The sequence below is a fragment of the Heterocephalus glaber genome, unplaced genomic scaffold (genome assembly GCF_053883595.1).
Source record: "Heterocephalus glaber isolate CG9 unplaced genomic scaffold, H.glaber_assembly_v1.0 deba00000901, whole genome shotgun sequence".
NCBI classification, from domain to species: Eukaryota; Metazoa; Chordata; class Mammalia; order Rodentia; family Bathyergidae; genus Heterocephalus; species Heterocephalus glaber.
The window spans coordinates 1,001,217-1,010,775 of record NW_028258171.1 but is presented as its reverse complement, the minus strand read 5'-3'; the positions used below and the strand labels follow the sequence as shown (position 1 = coordinate 1,010,775).

The 9,559-nt window shown below is 38.2% G+C and overlaps 1 long non-coding RNA gene across 1 annotated transcript; it reads right to left on the bottom strand.

Annotated features, from left to right (window-relative positions):
* Positions 1-3,265: 3,265 nt before the first annotated feature.
* LOC110345458 (uncharacterized) lies at positions 3,266-9,115 on the bottom strand. Its single transcript, XR_002388813.2, has 3 exons — positions 8,935-9,115; positions 8,445-8,637; positions 3,266-3,765 (listed from the first exon to the last, which is right to left on the bottom strand). It is a non-coding gene; the product is annotated as an uncharacterized LOC110345458 (long non-coding RNA).
* Positions 9,116-9,559: the final 444 nt, after the last annotated feature.

The following is a 9,559-nucleotide window of genomic DNA, read 5'->3' as shown; positions in this document are numbered from 1 at the left end:
TGGATGCACATTGAGGCCATACTCTTAAGTGAAATAAATAGGACACACATGTGTAAATACCAAATAGTTTCTCTGGTGTGAAAAAGTAAAAGTGTAAATAAGGATCAAAATGTATAATTGATAATGTGAAATAGGAAGAAAAGGTCTAAAGGAGTAGGGTAAGTGGGAGGGGTAGGGGAAAGGAAAGAAGGGAAAAGAAAAAAATATGAGAAAAGGAAAAAAATGGAAAGAAAGTCTTTGTAAATAGGGAAGGGTGGAGGGGTGAAGGGAGGGCAGGGGAATGGGGAAAAAACAAGGACCAAGATACATCATGTAAAATGTACAAGTTCCCAAAGATGAGTGTAACAGTATTTTATACCTAAAATGTACCAATAAACTTAATGAAAAAAAAAAGAAGAAATAAAACTGTTTCTCAAGCCCAAGAGAATTTTCTGGGCACTAGCCCCCTCTCAGTCACCGGCTTTAATAAATTGACTCAAATCTGACACAGAGTGTGGCACGTCTCTATTGTTCTAACTTGTTCAGGTAGAATAGCACAACCCTTGTCTGAACCATCATTGGCATCTCTTTCCTGGACAGCAATTTTGCTTCCTCACCTTCTCACTAATTTTCTAATTCCACCTTTGTCTTCCTCTCTTCCTTCTCCTTTTCTCTCCCCTTCTCCTGATTCTGATTCTGATTCTTCTTATTAAGTCTTGCTATGTAGCCCAGGCTGACTTCAAACTGTTGATCTTCCTGCCTTTGCCTCCTGAATGATGGAATTACAGGAATGCACTGCTACAACCACTTCCTTCCATTGTTCTACAGCTTGTGAGTAACACAGCCACCAGAACAATCCTTTTTGGTTAGTGAGGGTGGTGGGAATTGAATCCACAGCCTTCACACTGAGCCACATCTCCAGAACTTTGTATTTTGAAACAGGTTCTCTAGTACCCAGGCTGGACTGGCCCTTGTGACCCCGAGTCCTGGGATTTCTGGTGTGTGCTACCACACCTGGTTCAGAGTAATCCTTTTAAGTGTAGGTGATTTCATGTCACTCCTGCTCTGCTTCCACTTTCCTCCAAGTAAAAGCCTAAGTCCCTACAGTGACCTCCTACAGTGCTACAGAATCAGGTTCCCAACCAATTATCTCTCTGACCTCATCTCTTGCCACTGCTCCCCCTGCTCATTCTGTTCCATTCACAGTGGCTGCATTGCTGTTTCCCAAACAGATTAATTATGATTCCAGTTTAGGACCTTGGTACTGGTTCCTTCTGCCTCTAACAGTTCCCATAGAGAGCCCCATGGAAGTCCCCTCACCTCCTTCAAGTCTTGCTCAAATGTTACCTTTTCAATGAGGACACCCGGATCACCTGGGTTAAAACTATAGCCCATATGCAACAACCCATGTACAGTTCCCACCTTCTACTCCCTGTCCCCATTTACCTAACCTAATTACTTTGTAAAGCTTGTCATATTTTAAGATATTATTCATACATATGTTCATTGTTTATTGTCTCTTTGCCCCTACTAGTATGTAACTTCTCTTGTTCACTGCTAAACATGCAGACCCCCTAGAACAACCTCCGTTTCATGGAATGTATTTGTATTAGTTTGCTGTGGAAGTCGTAAACAAATTACCATACACTTGGTAGCCTGAAGTAGCAGAAATGTACCCTCTCACAGTTCTGGATGCCAGAAGTCTGAAATCAAAGTATTGACAGCAGCACACTACTCAAGAGGCTCTAGGAGGAAATGTTCCTGTGTCTTGTGCTTTCTATCACTGCCTGGCATTCCTCAGCTTCCCTGAGCTTGTGGCTGCATCACTCCAGTCCCTGTCTCCATCTTCACATCACCTCCTACTCTCTGGGTTTGTGTCTTCTGTCTCTTCTGATCCTAGTTGTTCAATTTAGGGCTCACCTGTACAACTGAAATCCTTAACTTAATCACATATGCAAAGACTCTTTTTTTCCCCCCAAATAAGGATGCATTCACCAGATTCCCAAGAATAAGGACATGGGACATACACTTTTGGGAGCCACCACTGAACTGACTACAGCAAACTGTTATTAAATGAATGGTTTTTTTCTCAAAGCTAAACTTCAACTGATTTTCTACCCTCTTCTTGATGTGGTTCTGTTCCAGTTCACATATAATAGACACTGCTAACCTGGCATTGATTTTGCTATGGTTTGACCTCAGTGCCTCATGGGACAGGTTTTGTCTCTGGAAAATACCCTTCACAAATGCACACAACGAAAAACAACAACAAAAACCAGAAGCAAGCAAAATAAAGAAAGATTGCAGAAAGCTATACTTAAGCTGAAGAATAATAAAGAAAAATAGAAGAATTCAGATCAAAATTGAAGAAAACTGAATGGGGAGACCAAATTGTAGTGAAAGCATGAAAAAGAATGAGGGAGTTCCTCACAGTGGGTGAACAATTGGACAATATGCTAGAGCAGAGGACGTCCTAACCCTGAGGGCAAATCTTCTGTCAGAAGGGAAAAGTAGGATCAAGACCAAGGAATGAAAACAGAGAATAAGGTCAGAAAGCTCGTGAGAAATGAAGTTTGGTTTGAAAGTGGGGAAGCAACCTCTCCATAAGAGAAGAGCAACATCAAGAGGAAGTTTCTCAAGGAAAAGACCTCAAATCAGAGGATGGCCAGATGAGGTTAATCTGCAGTAGCTCTGTCACGGCCACCTGGCTTCCCTAATAAACCCTCACTTCCACCCCAGAGCTATCAGCTCTGAACCACAGCACCTTATTTCCAGTACTGTCTCACGGGAGCTTCCTCATTCAGTACTATCTCACAGGACCTTTCACAGCCTTCATTGATCACTCAGACTCATTACATGTTGAGCCCTCATGTCTATCCCTCTTTGCCTGGTAAGATGTACAAGTCAAAACACCTTGAAGGCTCTGACCAAGGCAAAAATAGTACTTTGATGTTGATTGCATGGTGCAAAGAGTTTGAGAGCCCTCAGCTCCCAGCAGATCTTTAGCAGCTGGAGTCACAGCCTGGCCTCTTACCCCTCCCAACACTCCAGTTCCAGGAAGCAAGGACAGTGGGAAACAAGGCTATGAGAAAAATATACCTGAAAGCACCAGGGCATAGTTGCCCTTCTCCATCCCATCATCTTCATTCTTCCTGGGTGTTAACCCTTAGAACACCATTCTCAGGGGATTGTTAACTATTTGGCCTTTCTACACCAAGTTACTTACTGCAATTCAATGTGTTTAGGTATAAAAGAAAATAAAATTAGTGGCTATCTTCTTGACTTCTTCTGGAGCACATTAGATTAGATTCTACCCTGCTCCTAGTATGGACAATTCCTCTAATTACTGACTCTCACAAAGAAACACAAAGAGGAAAGTTTGGTAGATTTTGATTTCTTTCTGTTTTCTCTTTATTTTGATTCACCTAAGTATATCCCTCATCTCACAAACGGATCCTCAGGATATCTATCTTTACCCCCATTTTAACAACAAAGTCAGAGATGTTGCCAGCATTTTTCCAGTAGAGGAAAAAGCTGAACAACCACTTTAAAAAGATCTCTGAGATTTGAAAATAAGTAAGGTAAAGCAAGCTGCTACCTCCAAAAGCAGCATCAGTGGCCATGGATTATGGAGCCCAGAAATTCTCTGAGTGTAGAGCAAAAGAGAAATAAAACCTAAGGGAGTGAGAAGCTGAATGTTGGAGAATGATCATTTGTAAACCACAGTTGTGCCGACTCCTATTTCATTTTTCTTTCGGTTTCTCTTCTTCACTCTGCGGCTTCAATCTGTGAAATACAGGCAAAGAGAGAACTGACCATGAAAACTGCCATGACTCATCAGTGGATATCGATGTGTCTCACAGCTGCAAGTCACTTCCTACCCACTTGGAGGTCTAAGGTTTTCCCTTTCTACCACCCCAGCCATCTCTGCAGTACTATTAAATTAGTCCCAGAATTTGCAAGAAAGCAATGGGTCTTGAGAATAGAATGAAAATGTAGGGTCATCATATGCAAAGTCCTATATAAGAGATGTAAAACATGAAGCCAGATTCCTGGGGCATACTGAGTTGTAATAGGAAGTTGAATAGCCCTTTATTAGCTTTCTTTTCCCTTCATCTCTGACAAAAATAGATGGTGTTCTTCAAAGCAAATTGAATTCTCTATTATTTTCTAATTACTGTTGTTTTCTAACATTAATTAATGTTCTGTAACTTATTTACCTCATCTTTCAACCATCTTCATATTTTTTCTTGCCAGTACTGGGGATTGAACCCAGGACTTTAGCACTGAGCTACATCACCAGCTGTTTTTAGAAATATTTTTTCCTTTGAAATGGGTTCTCATTAAGTCCTTAAGTTGCCTAGTATTAGTATGACCTTGGGGTCCTCCTGCTTCAGTCTCCCAGAGTGTTAAGACTGTAGGTTTGCACCACAAAATCCATCTTGTTCTATGCTTCTTTATGCTATGGGCTTCTTCAGCAAGTCTTTCTTTTACATAAAATGTTTCTCTAATTCTAAGACAGGTTTTTACTTGTCACATCTCTGAAGTCAGGATGCATCTTACAATAGTGATGTGTCCTAGGATGGTTTGTACTTTTTAGCAGTAAATAAATAGTGCATTTCACCATTTATAACATTTTAGATTTGATAAAAAGCAATATTTGGGCAAGAACAATAAATTCTGGCTATCAGAAGCATGGGATTATAGTATTAGAAGGATCTGAGAGCAACATTTGTGACTGAGAAATGGAATGCTATAATTTATCAGTATTTGCCTTCACAAAATAGGAGAACAATGAAGTAGTTTAAAGAATCTTAAGCCAGGCATGGTTTTACATGCCTGTAATCTCAGTACTCTGGGAGGCTGAGGCAGGACAATCACAAACTCAGCCTCAGCAATTTAGTAACATAGTAGGACCCTGTCTCAACATAAAAAATAAAAAAGGACTGGGAATGCAGCTTAGTGGCCTTGGGTTCAATCTTCAGTAACACACACACAAACACAGACACACACACACACACACACATGTACACACACACACACACAGGGGCTTTAGAAAGAAGAATCTTATGGTTTGAGTATGCAAGTTTAAATTAAAGAAGCAGCACCTTTCTTTTGGGAGAAAAAAGATGGGTTTTAGAAGCTAAATGAACCCAAGGAAATTCAGAGGAACAAAGAGCAAAAATCACCTAACCAAAACAGAAGGTACAAAAGTTATTGCCTCCACTGCATCAAGCAATGAAAATGTTTACTATCTGGAGATGAAAATGTAACTTTTAGAAAATTTCCAGCCTACCTTAGGCAGACAAAGGAGTCTTAATAAAAATAGAGCCAAGGAGCCAAGTAAAGTTCACCCAGGCATCTTAGCCAGTGTGGTGAGTTAATGGTAAAGATCTATACTTGGACATTCTTCCCTTGGGGTGAGAGAAGAGAGCAATTTGACCAAATAAGTCAGGGAAATGTAAATGATTTTATTTGACGCAGTAGAGTTTAAACATGGGCAGTCATCTATTGCTACTCCCTATTCTGGAACAAGGGGTCACTTCAGAGACTATTAAGATACATTCATATCGGATTGAGTAGTGCACTGTGTAACTTGTATGGATGTTCCTCTAAAGACAACAGCTAGCATTGGAAAGTCACACCTTGCAATTCAAGAGTTCCAGTAGTGCTTATGATTTTATCAGAAGAAGTAAGGATTTAGTTCTATATAAGCACAACTGCAGCAAAATATTTATTTGGCCAAGGTACATGATATGAATATAAGACTGGTAAAATTAAGAGAACATAAGCAACATTATACTGAGTTTGAACAGTAGTACCATCAGGCCCTAATAACTTTTGTGGAGGGGACAAAATTACCCTCCACAATGGCATCTCAAACTACTAAAAGTATACCTAAATATCCAGGTACAGTATGGTATATGTCCATTTTCCCAGGACGCTGGGACGCTCGGGCAGGAACATTGCTAGTTTGAGTCTAGCCTGGGCAATTTAGCAAGACTTTGTTTTAAAATAAAAACTAAAGGGTTAGGGATTTACCTCAGTAGTTGCTCCACCTGCCTCACAAGCCCAAGGTACCAAGTTTGATCCCTTGTACCAAAAAATAAATAAATAAATAAATAAATAAATAAATAAATAAATACTAAAAAGGGCTGGATATATATCTCAGTGTGAAGACTCAGGGTTCAATCTCAAACACTGAATGAATAAATGAATGAATGAATGAATAAATAATTACCTAAATAGCCTAAGTTAATGAATACCTTACTTATATGGTTTCCATTACTTTTCCTAACTTGCAGTTACTTAGTTATGTTTCCAACTACAACAATAGTACCTTCCTCATACGTAGCATATGGAAGTTATCCCTCTTTATTTTAGATACAAAGACTCTCTTTTCAGTCAAATTAAAATATGTGTTTTTAGCCACCCTTCACAGAAAGAGCAGTCATTTTTTTTTTGCAATGTGTTAGGTTTCTTTTTCCTAGTTATGGGTTTAGAGAATGTGTTTGATGTAACAATCAATATTCGGAATTATAGGTTGTATTGTGCAGCAGTTAAAGGTAAACATTCCATGGTCAGACAACCTGGGTTTGAAAGTTGGCTCCACTAGCTTCCAGATGTATGACCTTGGGAATTTTATCTTTCTGTGTCTTGTGTTTTACTTTTTTTCAACTAGAAAGCATTTTCAAACAAGTCTGCAGGCCTCTGAGAATTCTCAAAGGTGTTCCAGAGGTTTGTGATTACAAGGGTGTTAATGGAGTCTATTTTAATTTCTACCCATATGCAATTCAACCATGCTTCTGTGCAAAACCTGAGAACCTCCAAATACACTGACTGATATAACTGGCATATAGTCAATCACCCCAAACAACACAAAGATTGTAGAGTTTAACACTAAACAGTTCTAAAGTATTAATTATTTTAAGTAATATTTTATCTAGTTATATCCATAATAAAATAAGAAGCACTGATGTTGAAATTCCACTTCATAAACAGTATATGAGTGGTAATTCTGTGAGTTTACCTCAAGATAATCTTCATTAGATTCTATAAATGACACTCATCTGATAAAAGTATTATTTATTACACCAAATTGTCTCTAGAATGTTAAACATCAATGTCAAATAAAATTGTAATGATGTTATAGATAGTTTTTAAAATTGGAAATAAGGACTATCATATTTGCAATAGGTTATTTTCAGAGTGAAGCTTGCAAATGAACCAAATCTTCTATCTTTTCACTCTCCTGACATTTAAAATAAAAATATGAAAATTTAAAAAATAAGTCAATTTATGTTTAAAGTGCAAAACAGAATTACCAGTGTCCAGATATGAAAGTAGATCCTTTTCTTTTTTCTTCTTCCTCTCCCTTCTCTCTCTCTCTCTCTCATAAGAAATTGAATATTGAATCCAGGGTCTTTCCAGAGCCTTTGCATTGAGCTAAATCTCAGTCCTCTTCTTTAAAAATTAATTTTACTGGTACATTTTAGGTATACAATATAATGACATTGATCACTGGAAATTTGCACCTTTACATAATCTTTCTTGGTTCTTATTTTTTCCCTGTTCTTTTTTTGAGACAGGGATTCACTAAGTCACCTGGGCTGGGCAGGAACTTCAGATCTTCTTGCCTCTTGGCTAGAATACTAAGATTATAGACATGTACAACCATGTCTGTATTTCTCTTGTTTTTGTTTTGGGAAATAGGGTCTCACCATGTTTTTTACTTTTTATTTTGAGATAGGATCTTTTAAAGTCAACAAGTTAACCAAATTGGCCTTGAATTCACAATCCTCCTTTCTCAGCCTTCCAATGTACCTGGATTACAGGTGTGTGCTACCAAATCCAGCATCATATACTTTATGAGCAACATGAATAACTTGCTAAATATCAAAAATAAAAATTTACTTGCATATCACATGATTATCAGTATTATATAATAGTAAGCATAAAAATACAATATTTAATAACATGCTTGTCAGAAATAGTTTTACTTCACTTTCTTCATGTCACTTAAAATAATGAAATAATTAACATACCTAAGGAGGTTCCTTAATATTATATGTGTATTACTAGGAAACAAAATACATGACAAAAAAGGAAAGGTTTGATACAGAGAACTGTTAATTGCTTTTTTTCCTACCAATAACATTCATTGTGAACTGGAAAAACAAATTTAAGCCTAAACAAAGCTTTAATGTATATCTTTATTTGAAATAGTTTGTTCAAAAAATCTGTTAATCACAGATAACTGCCCTCCGTGAAATCCTTCTTGCCTTAATGCCATGAAAATTTGCTTAGTAAAGCAGAATTTTGAGCTGGGGGTTTAGTTCAGTAGTAGAGCACATGTTTAGCATATGCAAGGCACTGGGTTTAATCCTCAGAATAGGAAAGGAGAAACAGAAAACAGACAGAAAAACAAAGAAACAAAAAGCAGAACAAGGCAATTTTCACCTTACCAGGTAATTCTCAGTCTGATAATCCACCAATCATCTGGCATAGTAATGGTTAGTCCTGCTCCATTCTGACTTGTCTGTTAGATCTCAGGCATCCTGTACACTTACAGTTACTTGTCTGTCTTTATCCATGGTTTTGCTTTCTTCAGTTTCAGCTGCCCACAGTCTACCATGATCCAAAATTAAATGGAAAATTCTAGAAATAAACAATTCACAAGTTTTATATTGTTGCTGTTCTGAGAAACAAAATGAGATCTCAGGATCCACTTTGTCCCACTCAGGATATGGCTCACTCCTTTTTTCAGTGTGTCTACACTGCATGCACTACCCACCCATCTATCAGTAGTTGGCTCAGTGACCACATCTACCATGAAGGCACTGCAGTGCTCATGATGAGTGACCCTTACTTTATTTAATCATGGCCTCTACACTCAGGAGCAGTGCTATCAGCAGTTCTATTACAGTATATTATTGGGGATCCCTGATATATTACCAAAACTCTTTGCAGTAGGATCCAGTCTCCTGAGAAGTGTATGACGCAGGCCTGAGAAAAAAAATCTAAAAGACAGAACTAAAAGAGACAGAAAGTGGGGCTCCAGGACGACCAATGCCTGTGCAACCAACAAAGGTTCTGGCCAGTCCAAGTCACTGATTTTTATTGGTAATCAGTTAGGGTAAAGGCGAGCTATGTGCAAGGGCAGAACTACATGGGAGGATGTATAGTCCTGTGGTTTCTATGGAAACTAATACAGACAAAGCATTTTCAAATTAGGAACAGAATAGACAAAACATATGGTTGTAATCAGAACATTGTCCTTCTAGTTAAGAAAGTTTTAATCCTGGGAATGGAATTTGGGCGCGGGTTACTCTGACCTTGGCACATAGGCTTTGACCAGACTCAGTTCTATAAACAAGCCAATTGTGGGGTTAACTTCACAGCCTACACTGCTTACAGCCTGCTTTGGGCATAATTAATATTGCAGTCTCCCACAGTATATTGGTATACTAATTATTCTATTTTAAAATGTGGTGCTGGGGATCAAGCCCAACACCTTGTGTATGCTAGGCAAATACTACACCTGTAAGCTACATCCCCAGTTTGCTGTTATAATTACTGC